Source organism: Rhinolophus hipposideros (genome assembly GCF_964194185.1).
Source record: "Rhinolophus hipposideros genome assembly, chromosome: 9".
Classification (NCBI taxonomy): domain Eukaryota; kingdom Metazoa; phylum Chordata; class Mammalia; order Chiroptera; family Rhinolophidae; genus Rhinolophus; species Rhinolophus hipposideros.
The window spans coordinates 89,392,898-89,410,443 of NC_138055.1; the positions used below are offsets into that span (position 1 = coordinate 89,392,898).

The following is a 17,546-nucleotide window of genomic DNA, read 5'->3' on the forward strand; positions in this document are numbered from 1 at the left end:
GATATCATTATGGCTACACCTGATTTTCTCTAGGTACCATTTGCTTGGAGTGTCAATTTTCACCCTTTCACTTTGAGTCTATGCTTGTCCTTGTAGCTAAGATGTGTCTCTTGGAGACAGCATATGGTTGGGTTTAGTTTTTTGATCCAATCTGCTACTCTGTGCCTTTTTATTGGTGAGTTCAGTCCATTTACATTTAGGGTGATTGACGTGAGGATTTCCTGTCATTCTATCTTTAGTTTTCTGGTAAGGCTTGTCTCCATTGTTTCTTTTCCTTTTTGTTGTTGTCTATTATTTCTTTGTGGTGGTATTCTATGATGTTTCCCTCTGTTTCTTCTTTTATTACAGTATATATTTCAGTTCTGGATTTTTTTGAGTGGTTACCCTTAAGTGTATGTAAAAGAAAGTTTGATATTTAGAGTATTCTATTTTCTTCAGCACGCTTACTTTATCCATTCCCATATTCCGGTTCAGGCCTTTACTCTCCCCCTTTTTATGTTGCCACAAATTGTCCCTGTTGATGGTGGTCCATCAACCTCCTTTAGTATTTCTTGTAGTGCAGGTCGTGTATTAGAAAATTCCCTCAGCATCTGTATGTCTGGAAAGGTCTTTATTCCTCCTTCATATCTAAAGGATATCTTTGCTGGATACATTATTCTTGGCTCATAATTTCTCTCTTTCAATAGTTTGAATATTTGGTTCCACTCCCTCCTGGCTTGTAGAGTTTCTGCTGAAAAATCTCATGATGATCTAATGGGCTTTCCTTTGTAGGTTACCGTCTTCTTTTCCCTGGCTGCCTTGAGGATTCTTTCTTTGTCGTTGATTTTAGACAGCTTCAATACAATGTGTCTTGGAGAAGGCCTGTTGGGATTGAGGTAATTAGGTGTTCTATTTGCTTCTTGGATTCGAGGATCCAGTTCTGTCCACAAGTTTGCGAAGTTCTCATCGACTATTTGTTTGAATATATTCTCTGTTCCCTTCTCTCTTTCTTCTCCTTCTGGTATGCCCATTATTCTTATATTGCTCTTTCTGATGGAGTCAGAAAGTTCTTGTAGAGTTCTTTCATTTCTTTTAAGTCTCAAGTCTCTTTCTTCTTCCATCTGTTTAATTTCCAGGTTTCTATCTTCGATGTCACTGATTCTTTCCTCCATCTGGTCAACTCTACTACCTAAGCTGGTTATTTCATTCTTAATTTCTTCTATTGAGTTCTTAATCTCCAGAAATTCCATTTGTTTCTTTTTTAAAATTTCAATCTCTTTCATAAAATGCTCATGTTGTTCTTTGATTGTGTTTCTGAGTTCATTAAATTGCCTTTCTGTGTTTTCTTGCATCTTGTTGAGTTTTTTCAGAACTGCAATCTTGAATTCTGTCATTTAAGTCACATATTTCCATATCTTTAAATTCCTTTTCTGGAGACTTCACTTTCTTTCTGAACTGTCTTGTTGACTTGGTTATTCATGGCAATTACTGATTTATTATTTCTCTTCCTAGACATCTACAGGAGTAGCTTCTGCAACAGGTTGATAGGAAGAGGTCTTTCTTTTGTTTTCCAGTATTTGTTGGTCGAATGTTTTATTTTCTCTCCAACTGCAGCCTTTTCTTCCTCTCTCACACAGTAGTGCTATGTTTTCTCTGCACTATTCCACCTTCTCACACAATGGGGGGATTCCCCGGGAGATGGGCTCCTCCTCTGTTAACAGTTTGCCTGGGTCATAGGGCGACACGTCCCTGTGGGGATGCGGAGAGCTTTTGAAGTGCCAAAGCTCTTTCTGCACCAGATTCAGAGCCCGTATGTTTCAGCAGTTCTATTTACTCCTGCAGGGATCCGCCCAGATAGGTGGGGCCAGGGGTAGGGTGGGTTGTGAGAGGTGGCCCAGAGCAATGGCGGCGACCACCACCACAGCCGGTCCACTTCCACAGCTCCCTCCCCTTTGCCAGAACTAGTTGGGCTGCAAATCTGTGTGTGCGGTCCACAGTTCTCAGAACAGCAAATACTCTGTTCTTTTGATCTGACACTGCTACTGTTCCGCTTCTAGCACAGGACAGGTGGGGGCGGGCAAGCTCTGGGAGGGTAGGAAGGGGGCGGCTAGTCTCAGTGCCTAAGGCTTCCGTTCTGTGCTCGGCAGTGAGAGCTTAAACCACCATTTTCAGCCTTCTTCCCTCAGTCTTTTCTCCGAAGTCTCTGCCGTGAGTGTTGGGTTCAGCCGTGTTACATGCTGCCCCCTCAGCCCTGTGGGCCATAAGTGGAGCCCTAGCAGTCCGAGTTCTTCCGTCTCCAGCAGCTGCAGTAGTTCCGGGATGCAGGGAGCTCGGAGCACTGAGCTAGGTCTGCATTCTGCGCCCACGCGGCTCCGTCCCCGCACTTCTCCCTTCCCTCCTGCCCCACTGGCGCGATTCGCCCACCTTTAGGTGAATTCAGTAGTGGGCCTCTTTGTCTTGCCTGTCTGCTGTGCAGGGAGTCCTTTGTGGAGTTATTGTTGTCCGATTAGTTGTAAATTCCAGGGGAGCTTTATAGAGGCTCACCTCACGCCACCGTTTTGATGACGTCTACCTATTTGTTCACTCTTTGATGGTGACATTTGATTTGTTCCTACTTTGGGGTTACTATGAATTACGCTCCTATGAACATTCATGTTCAAGCTTTTGTGTGGACATCTTTTATTTCTCTTGGGGATACACCTTGGAGTGGGATTTTCCTAAGCATCTTTATCCTCTTATCTCCATTCATTAATTATATAACTAGCCTAATTCCAACTGGAATTGCTAGAATTGCATACTCTCTGTGTTTAACCTTTTAAGAAAGTGTCAGACTGTTTTCCAAAGCAGCTACACCACTTTACATTTCTACCATCAATGAAGTCAAATATATCCATTTTTTTTGTTGCTTGTGCTTTTGGTGTCATATCTAAGAAACCTGTGGAGACAGAGCCAGGAGTGCAATTTCCAGGCTCTCGGCCTCACATAGAAAGGTGCTGGCTCAGGTAGTAAATGGCCATCAACTGTGATTGGATGGCCATCAGCTGTGGCTAGTTGGCCGTCAGCTGTAACCAGTGAGCCATTGGCCACTAATATAACTGCCGTGGCTACACTAGCAGAAAATGTGGGCTAGCAAGAAGATGGTGGCTGAGCTAGCAAGAGCGGTTGCAGTTAGCATGGCAGATTGCAGCCAGCAAGTCTGTCAGTTGGCAGAGAAGTGAACAGCAGGTTGCAGATAGTGTGGCTCCTGCTTCGTATGTCTCCAAACCAGCCACCAGAGAGAATATAGTGGTATGACTCCCCCATCTATGGCTCCGTGGGTTCCTGTTTGGCCTCACAGTGTCCTGCATTCTTATGTGTGGAGTGGGACCAGAGACCCTGCCTGACACCCCGCATGACAAATGGCACAGAGAGCAGGGTATGGTGCTGGCCAAAGCTCCCCGAAAGGCGGTGGAGCAGTTTGTGCATATGAACACTCAGTCTCAGGAAGACCAGGAGGAGCAGCTGCTGGAGAGCTGGACTCCCATGGAGGGGTAGGAAGACGTGGACGGTTCCCCAACCAGCAGAGGCTGGAGAAGGAGAAAGCGAAGGTCGTTGTGGCCCTGTGGCCTGGGAAGTGCTTGCTGAGGCAGCCTGGATGCGGGACTTGTAGTCTCAGGAGGAAACACTTGCTGAGTCCTCCTTGGGAGATGAGGGTGAAGTCAAGGTCATTCCTTACCCCCAGGACTGCCCTGACGAATGACTATGGACTATGGGGAATGGGTTCCATCTCTAACTTAATGGACCGTTGACTGTTTGTTTGGGAACACACCACCATGTAGAGGAACTGGCAGATGTTTGCTTTTGTGTCTTGACTGGCCGCCATTGAGAATATGTAAGCACCCTGACTGTTTGCTGCTGTTGTTCCAGCACGGTACCCTGAGAGGCCCAGAGGGAGTGGTAGTGCCCTGAGAGTCCTGGCTGAGTCCAGGAAGTCTGGCTGTGCCCAAAGAGAGTGGCAGTGCCCTTAGAGGCCCTGGCTGTGCCCAGAAGAACTGGTGGTACCCTAAGAAGCCCAGTAAGTCTGGCTGTGCCCAGAAGGACTGGTGGTGCCCTGAGAAACCCTGGCTGTGCCCAGAGAGCCTGGCTGTGTCCAGGATATTGCATTCACCTCCAGGCTCCTTGCACAGGGCCCCTCGCGGAAGACTCTTGTCACGTAGATTGTGAGGCGAGACCCTGTAGGGGTGGAGTGTGGGGACAGAGGCAACAGTGCAATTTCCAGGCTCTCAGCCTCACATAGAAAGGTGCTGGCTCAGGTAGTAAATGGCCATCAACTGGCTAGGCCAGAAAGGAACACCTACGGAGCCATAGGTAGGGAAGTCATACCACTATGGTCTCACTGGAGGCTGGGTTTGAGACACAGGAAATGGGAGCCACAGGATCCGCTACTTGATTGCTTCTCTGCAATCTGCAATCCACACTCCACTGCTTGCTAGCTCAGCCACCATCTTCTTGCTAGCCCCCATTTTTTTTGCTAGCGTAGCCACGGCAGTTATATTAGTGGCCAATGGCTCACTGGCTACAGCTGACGGCCAACTAGCCACAGCTGATGGTCATCCAATCACAGTTGATGGCCATCTACTACCTGAGCCAGCACCTTTCCACGTGAGGGCGAGAGCCTGGAAACTGCTCTCTGGGGCTCTGTCCCCACACCCGCCCCCTAAACTTCTTTATCCTTTTGTCTTCTTTATCAAATATATAAGTAGCTTAAAAGATAGGCAGGCTGAGGAGAGAGGAAAAAGGTATAAAAATCCACAAATAGTCTAATTTGAATTTGAATTATGAAAAGGAGTTGATATACAATAATGTGATCTTATAACAAATCCTTACCATTAAGAGAATTAATTCCCTGTTGGGGCTGGAAGTCTTTTTTACTACAAACATTTATCAACTTAAAAAGTAATATTGTAGATTTAACACACCTGGCTAATAGAAGAATGTCAGAATCTTGGGGCAAATTGTTTGGTTTCCTTCGGTCAAAGTGTCTTTACCCATTTTTAAAGGGTGGGATCGACTGGGGAATAGGACTAGATTATCTCGAAGGATTCTTCAGGTTTCTTCTAAGACCCTGTTTTATGATTCTGTTTAAATCAATTATTTTTTTCTCTAGGAAGGTTCAGTTTTATATGCTCTGTTAAATGTAACCAAAAAAAAAAACCCAGAAGGTAGGTAAAAACACTTTTCATTCTTATTTGGGGATGGAGGAAGGGGCGGTGGTGGTGCTAAGGAATCTGCCTGACATTGACAAGGATCAGGCAATGAAGGAATCTTAGACTTGACCTTGGTGGTCCTCGAGACCAAGCTACTACCCAATGTGAAAATTCCTGTCAGTAGCACTGACTGAAGACCAGTCATTCATCCGCCTTCTGCCTGAACATTTCCTGTAACAAGGAGCTCACTGGCTCACAAGGACAGTTGCTTCCAATTTAGGGCACCTTGAATCATTAGCAAATTCTTGTTGACATTGAGATGAAATCGTCTCTTTGTAACTTCTACCTTTCTGTCCTTTGGAGCAAACAGAATAAATCGAATCCATTTTGCACACACAAGTCCTTCAGATATTTGAAAAATGTTATGTCCCCAAGCATAACTTCTCTTATCTATGCTATTTTTTCCAGGTTTTCATGGGACATGATTTCCAAGCCTTTTGCCGTCCTGGACTCTATTAACTGGTATTTGCTGTTTTCAATTTCTTCTTTAAATATAGTGCTCAGAACTGACCACCATAGGATAGGTTAGTGGTTTGGAAACTGTTTTTCTTTGACAGGGGAGGAGTCAAAGATACCTTTGGGACTCAAGTGAAAACCATGCATCTTCTCCCCTAAAAGAAAATAGACACAAAATTATTTGTTTACACAGGCCATTTAGGGAATTTGAGAATTGTCTAAAGCCTATCCATAGACCCCAGTTAGTAAATGGTATTTATGTAGCATAACAGGTCGATCGCCTTCCTTAACTGAATATTTGATAAAGTCTAAGGTTTTTTTTTTATCTAAGGTGTGGGGAGAGAGCAAGGAGTGCAGTTTCCAGGCTCTCGCCCTCACATAGAAAGGTGCTGGCTCAGGTAGTAAATGGCCATCAACTGTGATTTGCATGGCCATCAGCTGTGGCTAGTTGGCCGTCAGCTGTAACCGTTGAGCCATTGGCCACTGATATAACTGCCGTGGCTATGGAGGGAAACCGAGGAGAGTGAAGGAGAGTTGAAGAGAGTCGGTCAGTTGGCAGCAAAGCGGACAGCAGGTCACACGTCGTGTGAACCCAGCCTCCAGTGAGACCATAGTGGTGTGACTTCCCTGCCTATGGCTCCGTGGGTGTTCCTTTTCGTCCTCACCACATCCTGCGTTCTTATGTGGGGAGCAGGAGCTGAGACCCCCGCCTGACACCCACGTGACATAAGGATTGCTCGTTTGAGTATTTAGTTTGATTATTTTGGCAAATAATGGCCTTTCTCCTTCCTTCCTCCCTCCTTTCCTCATTCTTTCCCTCCCTCCCTCCTTCCCTTGTTTCTTTCCCTCCCTCCTTCCTTCTTACCTTCCTTCCAATCTTTCCTTGTTGCTAATGAAATATCTCCAAAGCTTACTTGTGCAGATGATTCTTTAAATATAAAAGTTTAGAACTTTTTATCTCTGTAAAATTTTAATTTGATTATTTTGGCTCATTATCTCAGCCTGTTAATATCTTTTAAAACCTTGGTTTGATACTCATAGTATTAATCAGCAGTACTTCTAGAGAATTTGGTGTTTCTTTTAATGTTTGATGAAGACATTAATTAAATTGCTGAATACTGCAGGTCAAGGATAGAGTTTTGTGGCATGTGTCTGACAACCTCCCTCTAATATAACAGCTATTTTCTTTTCAAGTCTAAAGCTCACATTTCTCCATCTTATCCGAAAAACAACCTAAGGGACTTGGTAATAAGCTTTGATAAAAATAAAAAGACACTATATCTTATGGCATTTCCTTGATTTACCAGGTTAGTACTCATATTAGAAAAGGAAATGAGGATTATTACAAGGAGTTAGTTTTAGGGTTTTATGCAACAGTTCCATTCCTAAGAAGATTTGTGCAAATATCATATTAATTATGAGTATTTCTATAGATAGAGCTTACGAACAGTCAAAGACTGCTCTAAATTTTTCATATCCACTTAGTTGTTTAATCTGACAACCCTATGAGTTAGGAAAAAGGCCAAGGAAGGTTAAAGTACTTTCAGGAATTAAATGGTTAAGTGACAATCAGGGTTTAAACCCAGATAGTTTGTCTAGAGAATTCGTGTGCTTATACAGCCTTGTTTTTTAAAAATTCCAGATTCAGTGAGGAAAACTCATCGATAATTATCTGCAAGTTTAGTTTCCTCTTTCAAGATTTCTATCCTCATTCCACATTACATGTAAGTCAAAGAGAATTTGCTATTTGCCCAGAAAATTATGTCTTAAGATAGGCAAGTGTCTTTCTAACTAGTAAATAGGCGGGGAGGGTGCGGGGCATGGGGAAATCCTAAGATTCACTAAGATCCAATGTCTTGGATTAGATGGAGGTTATAATTTGGACATTAGAGAACCTAGTCACGTTTAGTCACTGGCTGGGTGCCTAGGGCCAAACTCCTCCCCTTTCTGTGTCACAGTTTACTCATTTGTTTTATCCTATTCTCCTCCCTTCCTTAGAGTTATTGTGGGGAAAATGAAAATAAGAGTATGACTATGTGAAGAGCTTTGAGTTTGAAAGATACTAGGAAAATACAAGATGCTATTAGAATTGATCTGTCCTGAGCAATAGCCCATTAAAGATGAAGTAACACACTTTAAGATTAAAACTACGGTAAAATAACCAGTTTGAGTATGCCATTGCGTCACCTTTTAAAAACACGAACATGCAAACCCAGCTAGAAAACTATTTAATCCTAACTTAAATGTGAGGATTAGGACTCCTGGTTTCATTTAAATTAGAAGTCACATAAATTTCCAGCTGCAAATTAGGGGACTATTGTTGATGAAGGATTGTAACTGTGAACTCTTGTCAAGATTAGGCAGGTAAGACTTTATTTAACAACACCGACTGTCCCTGATGCCTTTATTGTCCCTGTACCTTTATTGTCCCTGTACCCTTCCCCCCCAAAAAAAATGCATACACTGACTGGGAAGACCTTTAAAAAACCTCAATTAACAATAAATCCTAAAAGCTAATAGTGTGTTGGAAGCTGACAAGGTATCGTACTATCTAAATGGATTTGTTGACCTTTAGAATGGAGCCTGGCTCTCATGTTTATTTGTCACAATTTCCTACTTATTTCCTTCCCCACCTTTTCCCCATTGTCAACTTTTGTTATTCTCAGTGGTCATGGAAAAAAATATATATTAGTTTGAGGACCTTAATGTGACCAAAACAACACAGCCCGGCAGGCCATCTCTCTTTCTTACTGAACTATTTCTTTCTTTCTTTTTTTAAAATTGTACAACATAAGGATTCGATGATTGTATATATTGTGAAATGACCATCATACGAAGTCTAGTTAATATCTGTTTACTGAACTATTTCTAATTGGGCTCATTCCCAAGTCTCTAACAGTTAGAATAAAAGCCTTTTAAACACCAAGCTTGTACCAACAAACAGAATCTCATCAAGAAAGAAGTTCGTTTTGGTCTTACCCCCAACTTCCCATGAGAATTTTCTAGTGATAGCATCCAGTCCAATTATACATTTTCTACATGTAATGAAAATGTAACAGGATTATCAGATTGCATAAACTTTGAAGTGTTCCTTTTATGAAGTAAATTGTCAGTAGTAATGTGAAGAGAGAAATTGTAAAACCAATTTTAAAGATGAGTTAGAGCAAATTGAATTACTAAATACTTATACAATATTTAAATATTTAGTATTTAAATAATAATCATTTTTAAAATCTTTCTGAAAGGACGTCTGCGAATGTGCCAGGCCTGGGAGAGAGGAAGGAGTTCCCTGTGAGAGTGGAGTCAGTTAACATTTCTACCCTGTCTTCATTCCGCATTGCGCATAACTTCCACTTAGAGACCTGGGAATATAGACAGCTCACAAAAGCATCTTATTTTTTTTTTTTAAAGATTTTATTGGGGAAGGGGAACAGGACTTTATTGGGGAACAGTGTGTACTTCCGGGACTTTTTCCAAGTTAAGTTGTTGTCCTTTCAGTCTTAGTTGTGGAGGGCGCAGCTCAGCTTCAGGTCCAGTTGCCGTTTTCTAGTTGCAGGGGGCGCAGCCCACCATCCCCTGCGGGAGTTGAACCAGCAACCTTGTGGTTGAGAGGCTGCGCTCCAATCAACTGAGCCATCCGGGAGGCAGCTCAGTTCAAGGTGCCCTGTTCAATCTTAGTTGCAGGGGGCAGAGCCCACCATCCCTTGCGGGAGTTGAGGAATTGAACAGGCAACCTTGTGGTTCAGAGCCCACTGGCCCATGTGGGAATCGAACCGGCAGCCTTCGGAGTTAGGAGCATGGAGCTCTAACCGCCTGAGCCACCGGGCCGGCCCCAAGCATCTTATTTTTAACAGTGAAATATTAGTAATAACTGAAAAGTCCAAAATTGAGGTAGTGTTTAAATAAGTTGTGGTTCACCCAGGTGATGAAAGCCTATGCTGTCATTTAAAATGATATTGTAAATTTAAAAAAATTAGCAATAATTTTATGAGAATACTGTTAGGTAAAAAAATATAAAACAACATGAACTGTATAAAAAAAGAAGAAACATACATCCAACACATAAAAACATAGGAATAATATTGGTAGAAAATATATCAAAATGTTAATGTGGTTATCTCTGTGATAGATTCATGAGTGGTTTTTAGTTTTTTTTGCTTATCTTTATTTTCTAAATTTTCTAAAAAGAACATTTATACTGCTGGAATGAGAAAACAGTGGAAGTTAGGTTTTGAAAGGGTGCAATAAATAAATAAGAATGTCCCCTGGCCTTTAATGTGAAAAATTATGTAATTTTTAAAGTTACTGTTATGATGAACAGAATTTATTAAAAACCTAGTTTGTTGTGTGTGTGAATATATGTGTGTGGGGTGGTCTTGGGTACACAAGAATAAATTCAGCATTTTAAGTTAATCATGTAGTTAATATCTGCTATGACCTGGGCCCCCTCATAGAGGACAGTTCATTCTGAGGTACAGAACTTGTTCCCAGCAGGTTAACATCTGATTGTGGAAATAAGGTTTAAACGTGTGGAAATTTCAATAATAACCCCCATGGCTACCTGGTGTGTTTTTCCACAGTTCATTACATGATGTTTCATGCATATAACTTGACGACCAGAAGATGCTTTGTGAGAGGACTGTACACCTGAAAACATCTTAGTCAGTCTTTTTTGGAATGTTATCTGACTTTAGGTAACAGCTGTGTGTCACAGGAATCTGAAGAGGGAAGGCATTTTTTTCTATCCAAAAAATTGAATCAAAATTGATTTGGCAATAAGATAGGGACTAAGTCTTTACAAGGGTTTTAATTTCTCTTTGGGCCAGTGTTCAGCCTTTTGGGCTCCCTTCTAATTATTACCCATGACTTTAATTTTTCTAGTCAAGGCCTAGAATTTGTGTGCTAATTCCTTTTGATAACTAATCCAACATTGGCCTGGTTTGGTATAGGCAGAGACAGGTGATAAGATTCCTCAATCTTATTCTGTCAAAACTTAATACCTTTGACAAAACTCGCTGTTAAGAGCTGTAAAGATGTAGGGACAGCCTGGCAGTTGAAAGGATCTCCTTTGAAAAGCTACTCCCAACATGTACTATGACACAAGGCAACGTTATCTTGTCTTTCTCTAGGAATCCTGCCCCCCCCCACATTCAAAATTTAGATTCCACATGCCTATCCCTAAACTGGACCCTATTATCATCATAACTGTCATTGTTGCTTAGCACCCTATTGAGGAATTAAAATTAGACAGCATACAAAATGTGAAATTAGACACTCTTCATCTGCAGTGGGGACCTAATCTAGAGTGCACACAAAAGAAATTTAGAAGTGTCTTAGGAGAGGATGAGGGAAGGAAAGCAGTGGAAGGAGGAAGAAATAATCATTTTAGAATTTTCTTAGAGAAAATATAAAGAAATTTCACAGGAAGTCCTAAAGGGAGTAGGTTGAGGGGACTTGCCACTCTGAAAATGGAATACTAACTTATTAATCCAATAAGTTAGTCCAGATCTGAAGGGTCCAGATCTGAGAAAGCAAATTTGCTAAGGTCTCATCCATTATTGACCTGAATGGCCTGAGTTCCTTTTTTTATCTTTCCCCCCAATTGTTACCTTATATTGTGTATAATTTTATGAGCTTTTGTGATTAAGTTGGAGAAAAATGAGACTACTATTTAAGGACTACTATTACTGTCTTAAAAGATTATATACTTTTGTTCACTGTAGAGCATTACCCAATGTAGAACTTGGAGCTCTTTCCCTAATTCTCAGCCATTCTAAGAGAGCAAATTTACAGTATCTTTAATTGGTCCACACACATACAAACATTTGGAGGATGGTAGTATTATTGCTGTTGTTACTGAATTTCCTAAGTTCTCTTTCTAGTTGCAGAGTAAACCTGATTGCTGAGGTTATGAAAAGTATGTCCAGTAAAATCATTATCTTAAGAGTCAGAAAATTATCATTGAATATTAAGTTATGAATATTGGAGTAGTACATATAATTTTCCTTGATCATGAAAGACTAAATAATGGAAGCAAACTGTTAAGAGAAATCATAAGGAGTTGGAAAGCTCATTTTTTATTTATTGTTAAGAAGGTACTTAGGATGTGAGCAGTGATAATGTTCATAATTCTTATCAATATTTTTCTTCATAGTTATCCATTTCTCTCCAAACCATTGAAATGGATGAAAATGACCACTGCTCAGGGGTTTATCTAACTGAACTAGTAATTTCATTTTCACCCATAAAGTTAATATAGACTTTTTAGGTATTATGTTTTATATCTCTTGGGTATTAAGACAAATAATTATCTTTCTCTGTCAGACTTACTCCACTCAGCAAATACTATATGATTTTGCTTATATGTAGGATCTAAAGAACAAAATAAAGGAACAAACAAAACAGAAACAGACTCATAGATACAGAAAATATTTTGATGGTTGCCAGATGGAAGGGGGTGGGGGGAATGAGTGAAAAGGTGGAGGGATTAAGAAGTACAATTTGGTAGTTACAAAATAGTCACGCGGATTAAAATACAACATAAGGAATATAATCAATAATACTGTAATAACTATGTATGGTGTCAGATGGGTACTAGATTTATCGGGGTGATCATTCCTAACTTATATAAATGTCTGATCAGTCTATTGTACTCCTAAAACTAATATAATATTATATGTCAATTGTAATTTAAAAATATTAAAAAAGACAATTAGTATAAACAGATTAGGATACTTTGTAGACTATGTCTCAATAATTTTGGCAGAATTATATGCTAATTTTTAAATCTGCTTTATTGAGGTATAACGTATGTACAATAAAAATCTCCCATTTAAAGTGTAATGTTCAATGAGTTTTGAATACATTCGTGTTACCACCACCAAATCACGGTAGAAAAAATTTCCATCACTCAAAAATCTCCCTTGTATTCCTTTGCAGTCAATTCCCTTCCTTCATTCCCTGACCCTAGAACTGATCTGTTACTATAGTTTTGCTTTTTCTAGATTGAAGTAAAAGTGAAATCAGTAGTCTTTTGTGTCCGACTTCTTTTACTTAGCATAATGCTTTTGCAATTCATCCATATTATTGTATATATCAGTAGCTTGTTTCTTAATATTGCTGAATAGAGTTCCATTATATGGAAATATCATGATTTACTTATCCATTTACCTGTTGATAGATATTTCGTTTGTTTCCAGTTTGGGCTATCATGAATAAAATTACTATGAAATTTTCCATGTGAGTCTTTGTGTGGATATTTGTTTCCTTTTATATTGGGTAAAATACCCAGTAGTGGATTTGCTGGATCATATGGTAAGTGTATGCTCAACTTCATTAGAAAGTCAGACTATTTTCTGAACTGGCTGTACCATTGTATTCCCACCAGCAACGTATGAGAAAACCAGGTGCTCTACACCCTTGGCAACACTTCGTTTTCTCTATCTTCTTAATTTTAGTCATCCTAGTGAGTAAGTGGTAATGTTTCATCGTGTTTTAATTTTCACTTACTTAATGAGTAATGATGTTGTATACATCTTTTCATGTGCTTATTTGTCATTCATTTATCTTTGTTAACGTATCTGTTCAAATCTTTTGCATGCTTTTTTATTGCATGATTTATCTTAATGTTGAATTGTAAAATGTTCTCTACATGTTTTGTTTGCAAATATTTTTCTGGATATTTGTTTTGCAATATTGATTCCCAGTCTGTGGTTTTTTCATTTTTGTTACATTTCTTTCAAAGAAGAAATTCAAAATATTTTTGATGAAGTCCAGTTTAGCACTTTTTTTTTCATGGTTTGTGCTTTTTGTGTCCTAAAAGTTCTTTGCCTAACGCCAGGTCTCAACGATTTTCTCCTATGCTTTCTTTCTTCTGGAAGTTTTATAGTTTTAACTCATATTTCAGACTTTGATCCATCTTGAATTAATTTTTGTGGATAGTATGAGGAAAGGATCAAGTTTCTTTTTTTTTTCCATATGGCCATCCAAATGTTCCAGCATTATTTGTAAAATTTACCCTTTCCTCATTGAATTACCTGGGCACCTTTGTCTATTGGTGCGTTGGCACTCTCTGTTTTGGTCCACTGGTCATTTGTCAGTTTTTATGTCAGTACCACAGTGTTTTGATGACTACAGCTTTATAGTAAACCTTCAAATAGGTAGTGTAAGTCTTTCAACTTTGTTCTTTTGGAAAATTCTTTTGGCTATACCAAGTTCTTTGTATTTTGATATAAATTTAGAATCACTTTGTCAATTTCCATTTTTTAAAAGTCTGCTGGGATTTTGATTGAGATTGCATCGAATCTACAGATCAATTTGGGGAGAACTGACATCTTAACAATATTGTGTTGATCCATAATAGAGCATATCTCTCTATTTATTTAGGTCTTTAATTTCTCTCAGCAATATTTTGTAGCTTTTAGCTTATAAATCTTATACATAGTTTGTTACATTTATTCCTAATTATATTTTATTTTTTGACACTATTTTAAATGGTATTTAATTTTTTATTTATATTTTTAAAAATAAAAATTGTATATAGTTAAGGTGTACAACATGATGATTGGATATCCATATCCATAGTGAAATGATTGTTAGTACAGTCAAGCTAATTAACATAGCACCTTCTTGCACAATTACCATTTTTTGCGTGTGGTGAGTGTTCCCCAGATATACTCCTTTAGCATATTTCCAGTGTTCAATATAATATTATTAAATATAGTCATCATGCCTATACATTAAATCTCTATGCTTATTCATTGTATATAACCGCAATTTTGTACCCTTTGACCAACATCTTATTTCCCCCACTGCCACCTCCCCGCCATAGTCTCTGGTAACCACCATTCTACTCTCTGCTTCTATGAGTTCCACTTTTTTCTTTCTTTTTTTTTTTTCAGGTTCCATAGGTGACATCAAACAGTATTTGTCTTTTTCTGTCTGGCTTCTTTCACTTAACACGATGTTTTCAAGGTTCATCCATACAGTCACAAATGACAGGGTTTCCTTCCATCTCATGGCTGAATCATAATCCATTTTGTAGATATACTGCATTTCCTTTATCCATTCATTTGTAATTGAGCACTTAGGTTATTTCCATATCTTGGCTCTTATGAATGATGCTGCAATGAACATGGGGCTGCAGACATCTCTTCGAGATCCTGTTTTTCATTTCCTTTGAGTACATACCCAGAAGTGGGATTGGTGGATCATATGGTAGCTCTTTTTGGAATTTTTTTGAGAAATTTCCATAGTATTTTCCCCATAATAGCTGTACCAATTTATGTTATCACCAACAGTGCACATCCTCACCAGCACTTGTTATGTCTTGTCTTTTTGATAATAGTCATTCTAATAGGTGTGAGTGTTCCCTTTGAGGTTTTGATTTATGTTCCCCTGAAGATGAGTGATGTTGAACACCTTTTCATATACCTGTTGACCATTTCGATGTCTTCTTTTGAAAATTATCTATTCAGGTCCTTTGTCCATTTTTAAATCTGGTTATTTGTTTTTTTGCTATTGGGTTGTATGAGTTCATTACATATTTTGGATATTTAACCTCTTATCAGCTATGTGGTTTGAAAATGTTTTCTCCCTCTGTGTAGGTTATTTTTTCATTTTCTTGACTGTTTCCTTTGCCATGCAGAAGCTTTTTAGTTTCATGTAGTCCCACTTGTCTATATTTGCTTTTGTTGCTTGTACTTTTGGCACAATATCCAGCAAATTGCTAATTTCGTTTAATTGTCTCTTTTTCTTGTAGTTCACTGAATTTCTTTAAGAGGATGATTTTCAATTTTTTGTCAGATAATTCATAGGTCTTCATTTTCTTCATGTCAGTTATTGGAGCTTATTAGTTTACTTTGGTGATATCATGTTTCCTTGATTATTTATGATCCTTATGACCTTGTGTTGGTGTATGTGCATTTGAAGAAGTAGGCACCTCTTTCAATCTTTAAAGACTGATTTTGGCAGGGAAAGGCCTTCAACAGTTAGCTCATCTGGAGATTCTGGGTGGGTCATCTGGTGGTGCTGTGGGTGTTCTGGTGCCTAGGTCAGCAGGTGGGCAGGCCAGGTGCTTGGGTTTAAAGAGGCTAGCCTGGTGCCTGATTCCATGGGGTTTAAGCCTGGAGCCTTGGTCTCCTGGGTTGAACCTGGTACTTGGATCCCCAGGGCAGGTCTGGTGGTAAGTTAAGTCCACAGTGGTAGTAGGCCTTGGACCTGAGTCCACAGAGGCAGGCCTGGTGTCTAGGTCTGTGGTGTTGGGCCTGGAGCCTGTGCAGAGGTCTACTGGCAAGACAAAGGAACATGAGAAATGAGAGAAAGGAGAAAAAAAGAGAAATGCTCTCAAGATGGTATTTTCTCCCCTACACTTCAAGAAGCTACCCTATGAATTATGTCACATATGAAACAAGGTAGATTTTATGTGTTCAGCCACTTCTAAATCAAAGCTGGCTCTGGTTCTCATTGCTAGTCAGTTACCAATGGCAGAGACCAGATAAATATAAAATGTGAATGAATGGAAAATAGACACATGAATAAATGTGAGAAAATAAACAAGGAATAAAGTGAATAAAGAACATGGTGAGAGAAAAGAAAATACTTGTACTCTTTTTATGGACCCACCTGTCAGGAAATAAAATCTCTGAGCTTAGTTCATCCATTGTATCCTGGGTTCTTTCGGCTACCTCTACTTATATCACTTGATGTTTTAAATAGAGGGGTCAGTTCTTTATTTGATAATTGAAATGACAGAGAAAGCAAAAGTAACTATTAGGGATAGCATAGGAATGAGTAACAGAAAATATGTCAATTGACAGTTGGTAAGCATTAAAAAGGGAACTGAGCAAATAAGTGTCTAGTAAAATATTCACACTAAACAGTTTAACCTTTAAATCTAACCATGTACACAGTATGATTATACTCAGCTTAAAGTTGTACCTGTTTTCATAGTAATGCTAATGTTAACACAAGTACGAAAAGCTGTCATGTGGGCAAGCATGGCTTTAAATCAACAGTTAATTATTTACAATGAATTTAATTGTTCCTGGTTGAAATAACATGTTGATAGAACATGGTGATTATCAAGGGACTTATGTCCAATTCAGTGTGGCCTAAGTTTCAGTGCCTAATAATCAGGAATAGGCAATAATAAATGGCTACCGAGAGTGCCAAAAAACATGTATACATATGACTTGTATTCATCTTTTGTTATCAGTATATATTGAGTATTACAATTTGAATACCGTTTTTTTTTTCTAAAATGTATATCCACTTTTTTGGAAGGCTCTGTATTCACACAGAAATAGCCTCAATTTTTTTTAAACTTTATTTAAGTGTGTTTTTCCAGGACCCATCAGCTTCAAGTCAAGTAGCTGTTTCAATCTAGTTGTGGAGGGCGCAGCTCACAGTGGGGATTGAACCCGTAATCTTGTTAAGAGCCCTGTGCTCTAACCAGTTGAGCTAATCCCCCAAGCATCAATTTTTATGGTGTCAAAATGTGAACATTGATTTACTGATCTTTTAACTCACCAATTTATAATTAGTTGCCTTATATTTTAAATCAAGACTATTTTTCTTAGGAAAGCAATAATTGTGCAAGTTCTAAGAATTTACCACAAGAAGTACAATAAAAATGTACTTTAAGGTCATTTTCCCCTTGCTTATAAAATTATATTAAATTTAAAGTTGGAGACAAACTACTAATTTTATATACCATAATGAGATTCACCATTACCCTAGCAAACGAATGAAGGACATAGTTTCTAAAACATAGAATGCTAATATTTCAGTACTCCAGTTGCCCCTACTGAGTTTGTATTTTAAAATGTTCATAATCTGCTAGCTTCATGAAACCTAAAACATTGG

The 17,546-nt window shown here is 38.9% G+C and overlaps 1 pseudogene across 1 annotated transcript in view; it reads right to left on the reverse strand.

Annotated features, from left to right (window-relative positions):
• The window catches only part of LOC308501945 (B-cell receptor-associated protein 29-like), a 55,396-nt pseudogene extending 39,054 nt beyond the window's left edge, over positions 1–16,342 (reverse strand). The window contains exon 1 of the transcript in view: positions 16,305–16,342. The product of the transcript in view is annotated as a B-cell receptor-associated protein 29-like (transcript). The remainder of the gene's footprint in view (positions 1–16,304) is intronic.
• Positions 16,343–17,546: the final 1,204 nt, after the last annotated feature.